Here is an 18,857-nt window from a genome sequence, read left to right on the forward strand (position 1 = left end):
GGGCCACATTTGTGTAATACATTAAAATTAGTTAAAAAACCTTTAAGTAGTAATCTTACCAATTTCACTTACCAACTAACTGCCGCTCTACTCATCTGGCAGTCTAAACCTTACAGGTCAATCACTTGTAAAAATTCCATATCTTCCCTCCTCGCCCTATGACATAACAAATTTTATCCATGATTTTGAAGAAGCAGTTTGAGTATAACGGAAAATAGGAGAAAAGAAAGAGAATATAAAATTTAGGTTTAAATGGAAGATGTCTTTAAGCTTCCCAATTCTTAATCCTGGAAGAGCTTGAAAATAACAGTGATAGAAAAAAAGTTATGATACTTTAGTAATTAAAAAACAAAAACAAAAAATATGCAATTTGGCATCTTTATTCTTGCTCCTTTAAAAAAAATCTAAAGCAGTTTATGGCACTTTACAAGTGAGTTATTTTAAGACTACAATATTTATAGGCACACTGTCTCATGCAGTAACCTAAAAGTCAACATTAGATGAAATGGAAAAGCCTAAACTTAAAATTCAACTAGTTTTGTCACAACATGACAGCAAAAAGTTTTTAAAAAGTGTTCTTTTTCTATTTTGCCATTTAGTAAGTATGGCACTTTTTCCGCTGGATTTTTTGTTCATGTTTACTATGTCATTATGTACTATTCTGCACAGTTTAGAATCAGTATCGGAAAACTATCTGAGTTGTTTCTTATAGTGGTGAGAGTCATTAGAGCTGATCCTTCCATAACTGACTAATCCTTTTTATCAGAAATACTTGCATTTTTCAAGAAGCTGAGTATGATCAAGAGAAATAAAGAATAAACTTCCTTAAGATGAATTACATATCTTCCCTTTAGTTTCTTACAGAAAGGGCTCTTGGACTAACAGTGCTCTTGGACTAGTGACAATGCCAACATAGAGAATTTATGTCTACAAAATCATAAATTGTACTTTCAGATTCTTCTTTATTAAAAGCTTACTGTTAAGTACATAGAAGCTTGCGTGGTAGGTGGTATATATTCTAATAAAATCTATTAGATGGAACTGTTAAATCTTATTAAACTCTGTCAGAACATTGTCTCTTCCTCCTTGCAAAAAAATTTTTTTGTAAGCCTTTTTTTGAGGCTTACACCATTTGAACTTAACATGCCTGTTGTTATCACTTACTGTTTTTTATGTTAAGATTTCACTCATAGCCCTGTTATTTTTAGGACTAATTCCTGCTACATTCCTGTTGACTCCAAAATTTGTAGATCTACTCTTCCGATACCCTAGTCCCTTCTAGCCTGGCTTCCTTCTCATTTCTTTAAGTTGCTTTTTATTTTTACCTAATTCATACATTTATAGTTCCAAAGGTCAAATACTACTGCGAGGCTTATAACAAAAAAGAGCATTGCCTGCAACATCCTCTCCATTCTTGATTCCCACTCCCAGTGAATCAAGGAAAATTACTTTGAATTCTGTTAGCTGTTTCTTGCTGCTATTTTCCTCATTGTTTCTAGATAACATGTTCATATTGCTATTGGTTGATAACATTCTATTGGGTGATGGAAATAATTTACCCCTCAAATTTTGAGGGCATTATTCCACTGTTCTAGTGGCTTCAACATGGCTGTTGAAAAGTCTAATATCACACCAATTCCCAGTCTTCTGTATGTGACCTGTTTTTACTTCATGAAAAATTGTACCTCTTCTTTTTCTCCTTAGTGTGGGGCCTTTTCTACACTCGTTGTGCCATGCCCTTTCAGTGTCTTTTTATTCCCCCATCTTCCCTCCCTCTCTCCCTCCCTCCCGAAAGTCCTTTTCATTAGACACTCGACCACTTAGATTCATCTTCTGATTATCATATATCTTCAAAATTGCATTTCTTTTCATTTTCTATTGCTAGATTTCTTTGGCATCACTTTCTAACAGTTCTCTTGCAGTTACAATTCTTCCTATCAGAGTTTTAATTTCCAAGACCATTTTCTTCTTCTCTGAATGTTCTTTTTTTAAAAAATAGATTTATTTATTTATTTACTTTTGGCTGTGTTGGGTCTTTGTTGCTGCGTGCAGGCTTTCTCTAGTTGCAGTGAGCGGGGGCTACTCTTCGTTGCGGTGCACAGCCTTCTCATTGTGGTGGCTTCTCTAGTTCCGGAGCGCAGGCTCTAGGCGCGCGGGCTTCAGTAGTTGTGGTGCGCAGGCTCAGCAGTTGCGGCTCACGGGCTCTAGAGCGCAGGCTCAGTAGTTGTGGTGCACGGGCTTAGCTGCTCCGCGGCGTGTGGGATCTTCCCGGATCAGGGCTCGAACCCGTGTCCCCTGCATTGGCAGGCAGATTCTTAACCGCTGCGCCACCAGGGAAGTCCTCAATGTTCTTTTTAATAGCATCCTATTCTAGCTTCTTGGATATAATATCTCATTTCTCTAAGGATACAAAGTTTTAAAATGTTTTCTTTTTTCTTTTAACATTTTAAATATTTTTATCTGTTTCTTCTCAGTACCTTATTTTTTTCTCCTTAAATCTTTAGGTCTCTGTTTTTTTACTTCAGAGGCTTTCTACAAGTGTCTGATGATGCATCACCACTGACATGCTGATCAGAAGCTCTGTCCACTTGGGGAGGTGGGGGTGGGTGGGCGGTGCTTGTCAACTGGCTTTATTACAAGGTGATGAGACAATGAGTTGGTTTTTATTAGGGAAATCCTCAGAAGTTAGCATCTGTAAACCTTGTCTCCGGGCTGCTCATCCCAGAGAGAAATGCTCCAATCTCCTGTCTGGGGCATAGACACCTGACTGCCACGTTCTGAGAACAGGGAAAAGGGAATGGTGAGGTCTTAACCTCAATATTCAGACTTTCGCTTAGTCCCTGTTTTTCAAAAGTTGTCCTTATTTTCACAAGATATCCCAACTTCAGTTACGAATAACTTCTTAAATTTCTGCCAGCTCTAACCTCTTGTTTTATCCAAGGTAAAGGAACAATCGTTTCCAGGCTGCTCGGGGTGAAGGAGGACACATGGGAGACTGATACACAGACTTCCCACCGTTCCTGTTTTCAGCTCCATACTCCACCCTTACCTTCTGAGGTAACTGGTTCCTTGAATTTCTGAGCCAGCAGCATAAACTGGGTTGCTTCTTTTTAACATCAGGTTTTTAGATCAACTTTCTCAGTTCTGCTAATTTCTACAAACCTGCTTCTATCAAAAACTTGTTGACCAATCAGGCCTACTTCTGTCTCCTCTCATTTGCTTTCTACTTGTGATTTATGCCTTCTATTTTTTTTATTCCTTTCATTTCAGTGGGGTTCTAGGAGGGCGTAAAGATAAAATGCCAAAGTTCAATCTGACATATTTAACCGGAAAGTCCCCCTTTCACTGTTAAAGAAAGTGAATGGTCCCACATAGAAAATCCCCCACCCAGATTAATGATTTCTTCCAAACGGAGAAAGAGCAAATTTTTCTGGGATGAGGGAATCCATACAATAATGCTGGCTGTAAAACATAATCACCTGGATGTAACTGGAAAAATATACAGCTTTTTAAACTGTACACAGGCCCCCTCCCAAGGAATTCTGATTCAACTGGCCTGGAGTTGGGCCTGGACACTGCTATTTTTTATAAGCTCTCTGAGTGATTCTAGAGCAGAGTAAGAAAACCACTGGCCTAGGGTAGCCTGGTCAGAGGCTCCAATGGTAGCTCTGAAAGAGACAAGTAAAAGGACACTGCTCTGTAGTGGTTGGTGGCATGTGAATAGTACTAAATAAACTACCTACCACAATCTTATCACCGTTTCTTTTTTTATTTTTGCCATGTATACAAGAGGCCTGCAGAATCTTAGGAGGAACTGTCTAGAACAGTGCCTCTTAAATTATCTGTAGTGAAGAGCCAGTTTCTTTTTAACTTCACAGACTGATTCTTTTGTAAGATATAATAATAAATTGCTTAAAAAATGAAATGTAAAAAAAGATATATGAAGTACAAGTGCCAAGTTTCTTATTAGTTTGAAGATACAAAATAACTGTTAAATTGCTATAAAATATTTTAAATTCTTGCTTTTAATTTCTATACTTAACCTGTCATAAACTGGTAACAAACTGTAGGCCGGCACCCGTTCATGGTCCATACTTTGAATAGCTCTGCTCTAGAGCTGTGCTGTCTGATATATGTGGTTACTGAGTCCTTGAAATGTGGCTAGTGCCACATATTGAAATAAAAATAGTTTGCATACAACTGGTAAAATATAGTATTAAAATTAATTTCATCTGCTTTTTGCTTTTTAAATGTGGCCACTAGAAAATTTTAAATTACATATATGGTTCAAATTATATTTCTATTGGACAGTGCTGTTCTAGAGAAGGGGTCAGCAGGCTACAGACCGAGAAGCAAATCTGGCCTGTGGCCTATTTCTGTATAGACTCAGCTAAGAATGGTTTTTACATTTTTAAAAGGGATTAAAAAAACAAAAACAAAAAACCCACAAAGAACATTCGACAGAGACCACATGTAGCCTACAAAGCCTAAAGTATTTTCTATCTGGCTCTTTACAGAAAAAGTTTGTTGACCTTGGTCTAGTGTATGTTAAGATTATAAACCACACCACTGCAGAAACTAAAAGAGCAATATTCAAAAAGTACAGAAATCTCTCTTCTCCATGTTTATAAGATAAATTTTGTAGCTATCTAAAGATATTTCTTTGACAAGCAAATTATACCTAAAAAAATGACTGTCCATTTTAGAAAGCGACCAAACTTAAAACCACTTATTCCATATACAGTTCTTTGTAAGCTGTATAAACAAGTGGGACATGCAGAAAACATCTGTACTTGCTAGGTGACAGTAGGCAGTTTCTAACACTAAGCCCTTGGTTCAGTTTCACAGACAGAGCATGAAATTTAGTGGTTTCTCTATTCATAATGTGGAGACTGCTGCTAGATTGCATCGTGACAAAATACCCTAATTTAAAGAAAGACTATTATGCTCCCACACCCCTTTGGGGACAGAAAGTAGATTTTTCCTAAGATGGGGAATGCTATGTGGGCGGCTGTAATACTGGGAACAAAATCACTGATAGTGATTCATAGAAGAGTCCATGTAAGAATCAGGAAGGCATTTCAACTATCTTAATATTTACAATGTCAGTTCTGAGGTTCTTTTATTTGTTTTCTTGTTAAATTTTTGGAAATGTGTTTGGATGAAACCCTTTGAGAACCAAATTAAAACTCTATTACTTTATGGTTTTATATAAAGTTACACAGGGCTATAAAAAAGTGTTAAATTTCAATTGTATTGATTCTAGATTGAAAGTTCATCATCTATTACAATCTTTCACATTTCTATACCTGGAGAGTTGTTATTCTTAAAACTATCCAAAGCAAATTTCTAAAAAGTCATTCCTTCCTTGAAGGACAATCAATCATAATTTAAAATTGGTTTTATAATAATGTAGTAAGTAAAATAGCTTTTGCTGAAAAATGATACTTAACAGGATAAGCTATAAATCAGAATTATGAAATATCAGAGGTCAAATTCCATTACTACAAAAATTTACATATATTAAAAAAGTAAAGACCATAGTCAATGGACCTCTTAATACCAAGTAGTATCTATTACAAAATTTCCACAAAACAAAATAATTGAAATAGTTCCCAGGAGTTCATTTCAATGGGACTTGATCCACACTTTATTAGAAATAAATTAAATTCAACAAGTTTTAAGACTACATGGCATGCTACAGTGAGTAGAGAGGAAGAATGTGACCCAACTAAAATCCCTCCTCTACTGTTTAGTCTACCTAGACTACTTAAGTCATGGTAATACCTTTCCAATAGAAAGCTCTTCAGTTACAGTACAAAAATTGGGACACATGGCTGATTAAAGTATTTCTGTGCTAAAGTCAGGTACAAGAGGCAGTTTAGGAGATTCCATTTTTGATTGATATTTTGGTGACATTTCAAGAATTTTTAGAAAAAATAATACAATGTTAAATATTAAAGACTGACCCAGAAATCCAGGGATGCATGGCTATCATAGCTATAGTCCCTTAAAAGAATCTGAGAACCACTGGAGTTCTTTAGAAAATTATTTTAAAATTATTTACATACTTTACTGTGACATGATCTATATTATCCAACTGGATGCCTGTTTATCTTTTATACTGTTATTTAATATTATATTCAACCATATAAAATTGCTGTTTTGTGGATAATAAATGGCCACATAATTCAACCTCAGAGTTACAGTATTGCACTATAGATAATATATCAATACACTAGACCATGTACATGTGCACTCAAAAACCGTAGAGTCCACCGACCTAGTACACGTAGAGACTTCTTCCCATCAGCTACGTTATACTTTTACTGAGTTCGCTTCCAGACCTGTTCATGCCATTTATACTTATTATTGTAATTAGGTGATTTGTTAATTAACTTAACAGAATGCGGGGGAGTGGGGAAGACTGAGTTGAATGACTTTGAAATACTCAGTAAAAGTGAGATACTTACGTTGCTGAATTAGGTACAGGCAAGAAAATAGTTTTAAAAATTGGAAAAAATATTGCAAAAACCCATAAGGATTCTAAACTCAAAACGTATCAGAAGAGTCTAAATTCTTGTTCTACTTAAAAAACCCAAACTGGAAATCTGAGATGATATATTATGGGTATGGTTTCTGAAAGATAAACAATATGGAACTGGCAGCTAATGGACCTACTCCCAAAGAAAAGGCCTTTGTCCCTTAATAAAAAGACTGACAAATGAACATGCAGTCATGTTCTTAGAGTAACAATTTTAAGGCATGCATCCCTTTTTATGATTTCTTGCTTTATTAGACTCTGTAGACTACTGTCACTGACTGAATCAAAGGAGAGGTCTTCCTTAATAATCATTTAATTAATTTTATAGTAGTGCCAGGTGGGATGAGTACAAAGGCCTAATGATAACAGGGAGTCATGATCTAGATTAAGGGATGGTGAGCAAGGAAGACTTCTCTCTGAGGAGGTGGTATTTCAAAATTTTGTCCTAAAGGATGAGTAAGAATGAATTAGGGACAGTGTTCCACAGGCAGAGGAAGCAGCGTTTGCAAAGGTCCTGAAGCAGGAATAAGCATGGCATGAACAATGGCTGAAGTTAACATAGACTAGCAAGTGAAGGAAAGAGTGCCAAGGTGAAGTGGAAGAGGTAGGCAGGCCTATAATCCACGGTAAGAGAATGAAAAAGGATGTTGATACCGCACAAAGACTACTACAGAGGTCCAGGTAAGAACTCGACTAGGGTGGTGATAGTGGAGATAGAGATAGATTTGAAATGTTTAGAAGATAAACCTGCAGGATTAAAGATTGCCTTGAAATGGGGAATGAGGAAGAGGTGTCAAAAACGAGTTTCCAGCTTGGGCAAATGGGTGGAAAGAGATGCTATTTCAGAGACAGAAAACACAATAGATAGAGCAGTTTTGGCAAGTGAGGGGTTGAAGAGAGTTAATAAATTCAATTTAGGAAACACGGCAGTTGAGACTGTCATTGAGACATCCTAGTGAAACCTCATCAGTCTGAGTGTATATTCAAATAATGTATTACTATACAGCAGGGGTGATAAACTACTGTTACTTGCATCTATACATATGAATCTCAAAGATATAATGCTTAGAGAAAGATACGAAATTAAGATATATACACTATGAATCAATTTATCTTTTAAACAGGCAAAGTCCAAAATATGTTGTTGAGTTATGTATACATATCTAGTAAGAATATAAAAAGCAGGTAAATGGCTACCTTTGTGGGGAGGGATATAGAATTAGAGGCACTCAGAAGGCTTCTAAAACACTGTTAATTTCCTATTTGTTTGGCTGGGTAATGGCTATATGGTTTTTACTTATTAAATATTCTTTAGACTTCACTTACAATTTTACACATTCTTTCCTGTACATGATACATTGCACAATAAAATTTTTAAAATTATACAGCCACATTTTGACCATAATGGGAATTAATAACCAAATATTAAACAAAGAAAAACCCACTAGGAAAATAAAAGGCTCTCATAACTCTTAGGTAAAACAAGAATTCAAAACTGAAAATTAGACTATTTAGAAAATAGCATATTAATATTTGAGGGATTTTTTTCTGTATGGCAATTTGGTGGTTTATCAATCAAAATGTTCCATTAAAGGATGGAACTGATATTACAATCTGACAAACCCAGCACGTGCACACTCAAAAGAAAACTACTGGCTTGCTCCATTTTAATTGCAACGTGTGAAACATTACTCGGACCAAAAGAACCCAGAGCAAAAGGTATATTCACAGGCCTATTGTGAATGTTTTGGTGTCTATATTCTATGCCTATCTACTATGAAAGTCATAACTCTGTAGGCTTGTATACCACTCAAAAATGTTCTGATATTATTATAACTAATGGATCTGTATGACTAAATTTCGCTTCTTTTCTAGAATACTGCTTTCAACTATATGGTCAATTAAGAATACGTTTGCTCCAATAAAGATGTTAAAAAATAAAATAAATAAAAACATTAAAATCATATAAAAAGAAAAAGAATACGTTTGAAACCACATGCCTAATTTCAAGGGATGAAGTTTAAGAAGTTGTTATATTTCTTTCTTTATATTAAGGGAAATACAGTAGTACATCTTAAAAAAGAAGAAAAAAGAAAAAGGACATAAAATCAAATTAAGAGTAACAGTGTTAATATAGACTCTGCATTAATACCGCCCCCCCAAAAAAAGACAATTTAAGAGCTATTTCTTTTTCTGATTAAAAAAAAAAAAAAGTATCTAAAATTTGCATCTCTGCTTCTTCAATTTTACTCACAGAATTCTAATTTCCAGTGTCATACAGGAGGGTGCTCGGAACCATCAAAATCCCAGATTCTTAAAGCCTGTAGTGATTCTGCCTGAACTTTGCTTAGGGCAACATAATGAAAAGGGCATAGGCAAGAGACAGTCAGTTGAGGGGGTGTGGTAGGGAGGAGGCTGAATTCCAACTTCACCACTTAAGAATGCTGTGAACTTTGATGTAGTTCTTCAGATTTCTGAACCTCAATGTCCCTCTTGGTAAAATGAGGATAACAATATCTACCTCATGGGTTGGATGTGAGGATTAGAAACCATATCTATAAAGCCTTTGGCTCCCAGGAGACACTCAAAAGACGAGAGTTTTTAAAATGTTTTACCAGTACTATCTAGCATAAAGCTTTAGCTTCTCTTTCTTTTTAAAAATAATTCTCCCTTTCATTCCTTCTACGACATGCCACAAATGTCAGTATTTTCCTATGTACAACACGTGCGGGATTGCAAGTTCTATTTTTTTTTTTAATTTTTTTTTACACTTTATTTATTTATTTACTTTTGGCTGTGTTGGGTCTTCATTTCTGTGCGTGGGCTTTCTCTAGTTGCGGCGAGTGGGGGCCACTCTTCATCGCGGTGCGCGGGCCTCTCACTGTCGCGGCCTCTCTCGTTGCGGAGCACAGGCTCCAAACGCGCAGGCTCAGTACTTGTGGCTCACGGGCCTAGGTGCTCTGCGGCATGTGGGATCTTCCCAGACCAGGGCTCGAACCCGTGTCCCCTGCATTGGCAGGCAGATTCTCAACCACTGCACCACCAGGGAAGCCCCTACAAGTTCTATTATTAATCATTTAAACCTCTATACTATTCCCTAGGAAACATTACAGGGATTTCAGTGTTCCTTAGCAGTTGAAGCTATAGCTCATCTACAACCTGAACTAAACATAGCCAATCTGTGTAGTACTGGGCAAGGCCCAGGAACATAATCCTTATTCATTTTTTTGTTCAAAATTCCTTTTTAGTCTTTAACACCACCACAATTTAAATTTTACCATATAGATACTGCACACTAGGGAGGCATAAAATCCTAAGTTAGGCTTCCTTTTCTATGGAGAAAGTATCTTATGTAATATACTAACAAACATACTATTCATTGAAATATTTCTTATCTGGCCAGCATTACTGGCAGACTGTGGTGGAACACAAAGAACATGTGCTTTCGCTTCAGAGAGCCCTAAAAGCAAATTCAAGCACTCACTAGCTGTGTGAAATCTAAGCCTCAGCCTTTCCATCTAAAAACAGGAACAACTACCCCTCTCTTACAAGGGTTTTTAAGAGGATAACACGACATAAAGGTACGTACAGCTGAGTCTATAACAGGGGCTCAAAAATGGTAGCTTCTGTTATACAACCAATCCACAGGGCAGCAGAAGCTACATGTTGGTGATAGCAGCAAAAAGCAAAACTGTTTCTACTAAGCATCATAATGGAATGCGATTAGTGCTGTCTCAGCAATGCCTGTAACGTTCCCTAGAGCAAAGGGCATCAACCCCACCCCTACCCCCCAACCCACACGCACACAAATCTCCCTTACGGCCAAAAGGTGAACTAGAAAGAAATGAAGACCAACAAAGCAAAACAACTCTCAGTTGAGAAACCTAGTGGATCAAGCTACCACACTGGTTAGCCTTAACCCAGAAAAGAATCTCTGATTTGGGACTGCTTAACAATGAGCTCACTGTGATCCTGCTAATAATTTACAAAGTATACTCAATTACCAATGGTAAGTGAGCAACTGTAATCTGGACCATTTCCTTCTCTAGGAAGGATAACCATTTTGTAACTCCAGTAGTTTAGTATCACAAGAAATACAAAGACTCTAAGGACTAAAATGATTTTTTTAAAATAGTAACACTTTCCTTCTATTGTTTACCTAAAACTACTTAGAATATAGTTATCATTCCTTTACAAACTAAAGGATACTACTCTCTTCTATGCCAAATTATAGGCCTGAAGAAACCAGGGTCTTCAAATAATTTGACAGCTTGTAACGAACCAAGAAAGAAAGAAAAAAAAAAAACCATAATCGGGACAACTTCCTTTGTTTTTTTATCTAGATCCTCAAACTGGCCTAAGTAAAAAGAAATTTTAAACATCTTGAAATTAGTCTATGCTTTAGAAAGATATTTGGGAGGAGTACTGGGAGAGGTAAAGACAAACAGGATACCTTTTAACCATTTAAGAAAACTAATTCCAAGAGAAGCACTCTGACCAAAATTATAGACCAGAAATTCCAAGCAATATACCCCAGTTTTATGTTATGTATTTTATTTTTTAAAAATAGGACAATGAGGGACTTCCCTGGTGGCGCAGTGGTTAAGAATCCGCCTTGCAGTGCAGGGGACGCAGGTTCGAGCCCTGGTCCGGGAAGCTCCCACATGCCGTGGGGCAACTAAGCCTGCGTGCTCTAAAGCCCGCACCACAGCTAGAGTAAGGCCCACACGCCGCAACGGAGATCCCGCGTGCCACAACTAAGACCCGACGTAGCCAAATAAATAAACATTTTTTAAAAAGTCAACTGCCCTTAAAAAAAAAATAAATAGGACAATCAAAAAACCTTTAGCTTGTTAACAGAAATGAAATAAATCCTCACCTATCAAAAGTTGAAAAACAGGTAATCTGAAAAGATGATAAAAATATATATTCCTTTTAACATTTACTGATACTACATGCAGAAGTGCTTAGCAGTTTGGAAACTGCAAATGAGAAAAGGGCCGTGGGGGCAGGGGCTTTAGAGAGAAGAGAAGTGCTTTTTTGAGCCAGTACACAGACCAGAGCAAGAGACTAAAAAACCTTAGAAAGCATAATAGCCTGGGGTCACAAACTACAGGGATACACACTGTAAGACATTAAAAAGGAGCAAACATTTAAAAGAAACCATCATGAAGAACTTTAAGCCAATAAATTAAAAAGCTTTTTAAAAAGGGATGGCTAGATTTTTAGAAAAACATAAAATTTCAAAACTGACTCAAAAACAAATGAAAAAGCAAAACCCATAACTCTAAATGATTTTGAATCAGTAATTAAAAATCTCTGCATAAGAAAAGCACCAACCCAGGCAACCCTGACTTCTGTTCCAGGCAAAAGTCAATCTGTCTAACAACTATGATTTCTAATCACTTGTGGCCAGAGCAAGAGGTTAGGGTCAAAAGAGAAGCGAGAGCCAGCACAGGAAGGCAAGAAAAATAAATAAATAAATGCAAAACTGATAGGAAAGTAAGAAATAAAACTACCCATTTTCAGATGACATGATTGTCCACATAGAAAACCCTAAGGAATCTTAAAAAAAATTTAAAAAAAAAAAAAAAAAAAAGAAAACCCAGCAGGGTTACAGGATACAAGATCTATATGCTAAAAACAAACATATGGAAACTGAAATTAAAATGGTTGCAACAAAGAACATGACCTTAAAGGGTAAGGAAACAGGCTGATGGGACATTTCTTTAAAATAATGCCTTTAGCCAAAGCCCTAACTTCTGTATGTTCCAGAAGGATGAGGAGATTCAAACTGCAGGGGGAGAAATACGCTAGATAGCCTAGAGTTACCACTGCCTTTATACTTCCCCTAGGGAGTGGTGAACTGGAAAAATGGGGTCTACAGTCCACTCCAGAGCCCTATCAGGTCCTCCCCTCCTCTCTATCTCCACTGCCCTTCTCCCAGGTTCAGTCTTCATCATCATTTGCATGTATTACTTGAAACAGCTGCTTAAATAGTGTACCTTCCTCCACTCTCACTCCCCTCTAGAACATCTGCCATAAAATTGATCCCAGAATTTCAAGCAGCTAAGAAAAGTCAAGGGACTCTATGTCTGGCTGCTTCCTCTACATCTTAAGAACTCAGCACAAAAGGAGCAACAAAACAACAGTTACCAGTATTATAATTTAGGAATATAAAGACACAGCTGAAATCATCTCACCTGGAAAAATAACATAACCAATGGGTTGTATTTATGTATATAAAGAGTCTTTCTCTAAAAAGGAGAATTCTGAGTGGTCACTCTTCAATCCTTCTGAAGATAAAAACAAAGAAACTCTTAGAAAAAATTAATATTTCAAATAGTTAAAAATGTAAATAAACAACCAAAAGAGAGTTGTGAGGAGTCTTTCATGGGAGATGTTACAGAGGATAAGCAACCCTCTGTCTCTAGCAAGCCCAGGTAGTCCTTCCTCTACAAGCAACTGAATTAACTAACCTCAGCGATCTGTGATTTTTTTTAAATATTAGAATTTAAAATATAAGCATAGCATTCCACAAATAGACTCAAGTTATTTCAGGTCTAGCGGTAGCACATCAGATACAACTCTGATTCCTAATCATACTACTGTCTGATTAAAGTACAGTCCCCTAACGTCCAACATACTGAGTTATCTAAATAGTCTTGAACTCTCTAGCTAGTCATGTTTCAGTCAGGTGCTGATTTAATGTTCAATATAAACACTGCTAGTTTAGTGTCAGCTGCAAAAAAAAAAAAAAACTAATAAAAGCAATACTGTTCTGTCAACACATTTTCCCCTTCCTGTTTTCCCTTAAAAAAACCTTCCTACACAGTTTAAGATATATTTACTTCCCTTACACACAGCTTAAAAATGAGGGTTATATCACAGATAAAGTTAAGTTTAAATAGTTTCAAAGATGAATTGAGCAGCTTAAAGTACACTTAATTCTCAATATTCTTTGATAATGAAGGAAGCAGTACTTCATGAAAAACAAAAAATTCTTAGACATTCTGTCAGATCTGAAATGAAGTAAGATTTACTATTTACTTAAACTGTTCACATTATAACTGAAGTGTAGCAAGCAAAAATTGTCTGTAATTGATTGCAGGTAATTCTGGAAACCCACTTATATAAGATAACTCTCCACCTTCTCAAATAATAGGCTAATTCTCACAATAAAATGTCAAACTTTCCAGTTAAACACTTGGACCTAATGTGTATGAATCATTCCACAACTGCTATTTCTAACTAGAAATCACAAATATACATGAATCAAAATCTGATTTTTAAAAATCTCAACTATTATGTTGAAAGAGCTAGTTTAAGAAATATCTAACCAGAGATTTTCTAAGCTCTACCCCTTATCAAATTACTTCACCAGGAAGACACATATGTGGTTTGTATTATTTTGACTGCCTGCAGATACAGTACTTTACCATAATTAGAACTTAATATTATGCCCTTTTATTAAGAGTTTATAAAATAAACTGCCTTGTTTTATTCTATGTTCTATAAAAATGGTATCAAGACATCATTCCTCACATAAAGACCCACACAAAAAATTCCTCTTTGACTTTACTGCCAAGATTTCTCTTTTAAGAAAACTGATGTTTCCTTTAAGCAGACAATGAGAAACATGTAACTAACTCATTGTTCCTCCTCCTTTCTGCTATTAACAGGAAACCCAAATGGAAGGCCTTAGTTTATAAATTTCTGACAGACTTTGAGATATCCCTCGCATGCCCCTGCATAAGTCTAAATCAATTATCATCATACTAAATGTCCAAGTGTAGGTTTATTGTTAATTGATTTTTTTCCTTCTTTTTGGAAGTAGATGGGAGTAAAAATAAAGTTAACAGATTTTCTGAAACTAGAAAACTCTATACATCTGGATCTAAGAGTTTGTAATCTCAAATATTCCAATATTAGAAGAACGGGTGATTTCAATGAATTGTAAAAACAAACAGACTCAACATAAATAAAGAAGTAAATATAAGAAACCATTTAACCTCTCAAAGAAGAGATGGGAAAGTCTATTTAAACAAAATGCTGAAAAAGAGACCAAAACGAAATTATCAAAATACTTAATGACTGAACATTTTAAACTTTTACATGTCAAAAAATGCCATAAACAAAATTAAAGGACAAGTGATAAGCTGGAAAAAATTTTCAACATATGACAAAGTGTTAATACATTTATAAGAAGAAGATAAAACACACCTCAAATAGAAAATAGCAAAGGACATGTCCAGAAAAATAACAAAATCAGATGTACACTTGGCCAATAAATATATGAAAAAGGTCATTCTTAGTATTGATCAGACATCTAAATTTAAGTGTGATATAAGATTTTTCCCTTATCAACTTGGCAAAGTTTGTTTTTATTTCTTTCACATTTTAATGGTAGTATCTAAGCATGGTATTGCAAAGCTAGTATTTTTACACATTGATGTGAGGACATAAATCCACATGGCATTTCAAGAAGGAAATTTTATATAGTATTATGTATCAAAACTTTAAAAAGATGTATATACCTTTTGACTCAAGGTTTCACAACAGAAGTGTATTCCAAGAAAATAATCAGATAAAGACACAAAGGTTTATATACAAGAGATATTCACCATGGTATAATATTAGCAAAAAAATTGGCAATAACTGTATTGTTCAGTTAATAGAGGATTGGTTAAATAAATTGTAGTGCTTTCATTTACTGGAATAATAGACATTAAAACCATGTTTCCAGAGCATTTAATGTTCTGGAAATATTCATGATATAAAATAAATACGGTTATAAAACAGTATATAAATTGACCTCAACACATACATATACATATAAACATATTTTAATAAAAACATTATGGATAGGAAATACTACTGTGGCTATTTTGGGTGGTTTTTGATTATTATAATTTCATTTTTTCTTTTTTCTTTTCTGTACTTTCCAAGACATTACATTCAAATGTACGGATTTCTTGGCTGGAAAAATGTTATTTAAAAAGGAAGTAGATCTTCAAAAAGACCAATCTAATTTCATATTATAAACCCAAAATTATGTGTAAAATGCAGAAGAAATAAATAATGAAGTATTAAAAAAACTTTTTAAAGAAAAGGTGGGGGAAGAGTGTGGAGGAAAAAGACACAAAGAAATGGGGGTTAGAGGGGCAGATGAACACAATCAGTGGAGAAAGGAATAACAAATACAGAGATCTCCACTAAAGCCAACGTGATTCTCAAACAGTATTGGGGATCAGTAGCAAATAACATTGGATTGGGAAGTAGGAAATATCCTTTGCCAAAGAGTACCAAGAGTAAGTAATGTGCATTCTTTTGTATATGGAGATACTATTTATAGCAGCGGTCCCCAACCTTCCTGGCACCAGGGACTGGTTTCGTGGAAGACAATTTTTCCACGGAGTGGGTTGGGGGGTGGTGGTTCAGGCGGTACTGCGAGCGACAGGGAGCGGCAGATGAAGCTTGGCTCGCTCCCCCGCCGCTCACCTCCTGCTGTGTGGCCCGGTTCCCAACAAGCGGCGGACCGGTATTGGTCCGCGGACCGGGGGTTGGGGACCCCTGATTTATAGGATAACCAACAGAAATAGATTATGTGATGCAATACAACAGTAACACTGCTAGCACAGCTGAGCTTAGAAGATGAGTTTCCAAAATGTAATAAAAAGAGAAGATAAAAAGCAGTGGTAGGAATGGTGGGTATTCCATTGTTATAAAAATGTTAATCAAAAAAGTAGTACTGATATGAATTCAACTCATACATCAGTCTTATAAATCCAACTCTTTCCTTATGTATCAGTCTCTTCTGGTGGCAGGGCACTGACACTCAGGTTGGCAGATGTAGGTGTGTGTGGTGGGGGAGGAGAACTGATTATAAGTATGAATTTGATGATAAGGGAAACAAGAAGTCACACAAAAACCCAAGAACAAAATCAGTAACAAGTGGGCCTAGGCCCTAAGGATTCTGGAACAGAGATCCTGGTCCAGTCCCAACGCTGCCCTAGAGCACCGAGCCTCAGGAGTTTGTGGGTCCTTATTTTAGTGCTCCTGCCATTCTTGTGGCTCAGCAACTCCCTGGATACCAGGCTTTTGGTATCTGATTTGCCTCTAACCACAAGCTGGTCTCTGTGCTTCTCCGCTTGATTGTTTTTCTATCTCATAGTTGCCAACCTGCCATACCTTTGGCTAATTCTTGGTCCATCATAGGTCCCTTCTATCTCTTTCTCTTGATTTTTCAAATTCTGCTTCTTCCACTGCTTAACTGCCAAATATGTTTCTTTTTGTGAGTTTTGTGATCCGCATCATCATATGTATCCTTACAGAAACCACCACTCTCCCTTACTTGTCAATCCGGAGTACATCTAGACATAAAGTTGAAAGCAGGAGCTCTATTTCTTTAACCAACCAACGAGATCTGTGACAACTTAATTCAGCACTTTCTACACTTTCTCTGGTTGGCCAGTGACTGACCTATGTCTGGCATCTTTGATTTGGGTACGCATGCTAGTCTAACTACCCACGGCCAAGTAAGGAAAGTCATTCAGAATGCAGAGCCCAGCTGCCTTGGTTTACTCCCTCAGCAGATGTTCCCCTTAGACATGACTGTGGGAGAGCAGAAGTTGAAACTGCTCTGTGACAACATGTAAATAATATAGAGATGTTTAATACATTAGTCCTACTCCAACATTTCATAAATCATGTTCCCTGGAATTCTAGTATGCTAATGAGATATTAAGAGGTATTCTACAAATAAAGGTTTTAGTTCAAATAAGTTAGTGCCTTAGTTCTCTAAGAGAGGATATCCTCCTGGGCATTATTTCTCAAATTTACTTGACAATGGCAACCTTACTAGGATTTCACAGGTCACCAATGCTCTGTGAATCAGTGTGGAAAATGCTGTCCAATGGTGCTGCAACTTTCCCCACAATCCAGAATCCACTACAATGTTAGCTTCAAGAAAGCAAAGGACTTTGTTTTGTGCCATGCTTGATACATATTAGATGCTCAATATATGAATATTTGTGAAACTAAGGCATTAACATGGAGGCTGAAGTCAACAAAAGAAATAGAAGACTGAGTGGGGGGAAAAAATTAAGAGGAACTACCATTTCTAGTAATGACAGACTAGGATTTTTTAGATCAACCCTCCTACTGAAAACAATTAAAAATCCTTAGATACAAAAAAACCAAAAACACCTTAAATAAAAAGCTGACAAGATGGTGGGAAACTGCCAGACAAACTAGGCGCAACTAGAACCTAGAGAGGTAATAGGACTCCCTGAAGATACTCTGGCCCTGAGGGCAATTGTAGATAGAGCTCAGTAAATTAGGTCTTTGGTTTCACTGGTCTCATAGGATGAGGGCAACAAATTTCTCAAACACAGATTCTTCGAAAGGTAGAGAGCGCAAGGGAACTCTTCCCCACATTAAACTGGGATCCTAAAAGGCTATAACCTCAGGTAAAGGTAAACTACAACTGAATCTAAATCCTAATCCCACCCTCAGGAGATTGCAGGGAAGATTGTTTTAGCTCAGAGAGAAGCACGAGAAAAAGAGAATGGTGGGTAGAACATCCAGGATGTAGGTCCCTAAGAAGTTTGAGCAGCCTGGGCAGGGGTTTGCAGTCTGTGTCTGCATGGACTCCTAATCCAGGGAACTTCAAACTGTGAAATTCTTTTAAAATGTTCCTGGGCTAATGATACCTACACACATCTTAGCAGAAGGAAACATAAACCCTCTCTGAAGGAAGACAACTTCATTCTAGGCCTCAAAGAATACCCACAAGTAATTTTAAAAACAAAAAGCATTAGGAACAGTCAAATATAAGCACACAGAAGACATCGTGAGAACAAGAGTCCACAGGAAATAAAATATAATAATATTAAAGTATCTGTAGTGAAATTCTTTCCAAAAAGAAAATCCCAAGGCCTAGATAACTTCATTGGTGAATTCTATCATTATTTAAGGAAAAAAAAAATTACAGTCTTACACAAGCTCTTTCAGAGATCAGAACAGGGAAACATTCCCCAACTTATTTTATTAGGCTAATATAACCTGATACCAAAGCCTAACAAGGACACTATGAGAAGAAAGAATACAGGCTAATCTCAGTCATGAATATAAATACAAGTTTTTTAAAACAAAATATTAGCGAGCTGAATCCAATGTATATAAAAATGATCAAGTTAGATACAGCCTAGGAATGCAAGGTTGAATTAACATTAGAAAATTAATGTAATTTATCACACTGATAGTTAGTGAACAAAAAATACATGATAATCTCATGAGATGTAGAAAAAGT

General features: G+C 36.3%; 1 protein-coding gene across 13 annotated transcripts in view; it reads right to left on the reverse strand.

Moving 5' to 3' along the window:
• Window positions 1-18,857, reverse strand: part of SOCS5 (suppressor of cytokine signaling 5) — a 59,717-nt gene that overhangs the window by 3,540 nt on the left and 37,320 nt on the right. For 3 of the 13 annotated variants that reach the window (XM_082358201.1, XM_082358207.1, XM_082358205.1), the window contains one exon: window positions 73-156. The exons of 5 other annotated variants lie outside the window; for them this stretch is intronic. The gene's annotated coding sequence lies outside the window, so the exon portion shown is untranslated. Of the gene's footprint in view, window positions 1-72; window positions 157-8,544; window positions 8,618-12,747; window positions 12,841-18,857 lie in introns of all 13 variants that reach the window. 5 more of the 13 variants (XM_082358200.1, XM_082358206.1, XM_082358203.1 and 2 more) reach the window with 3 other exon arrangements.

This window comes from Balaenoptera borealis (genome assembly GCF_965194805.1).
Source record: "Balaenoptera borealis genome assembly, chromosome: 15".
Lineage (NCBI taxonomy): Eukaryota > Metazoa > Chordata > Mammalia > Artiodactyla > Balaenopteridae > Balaenoptera > Balaenoptera borealis.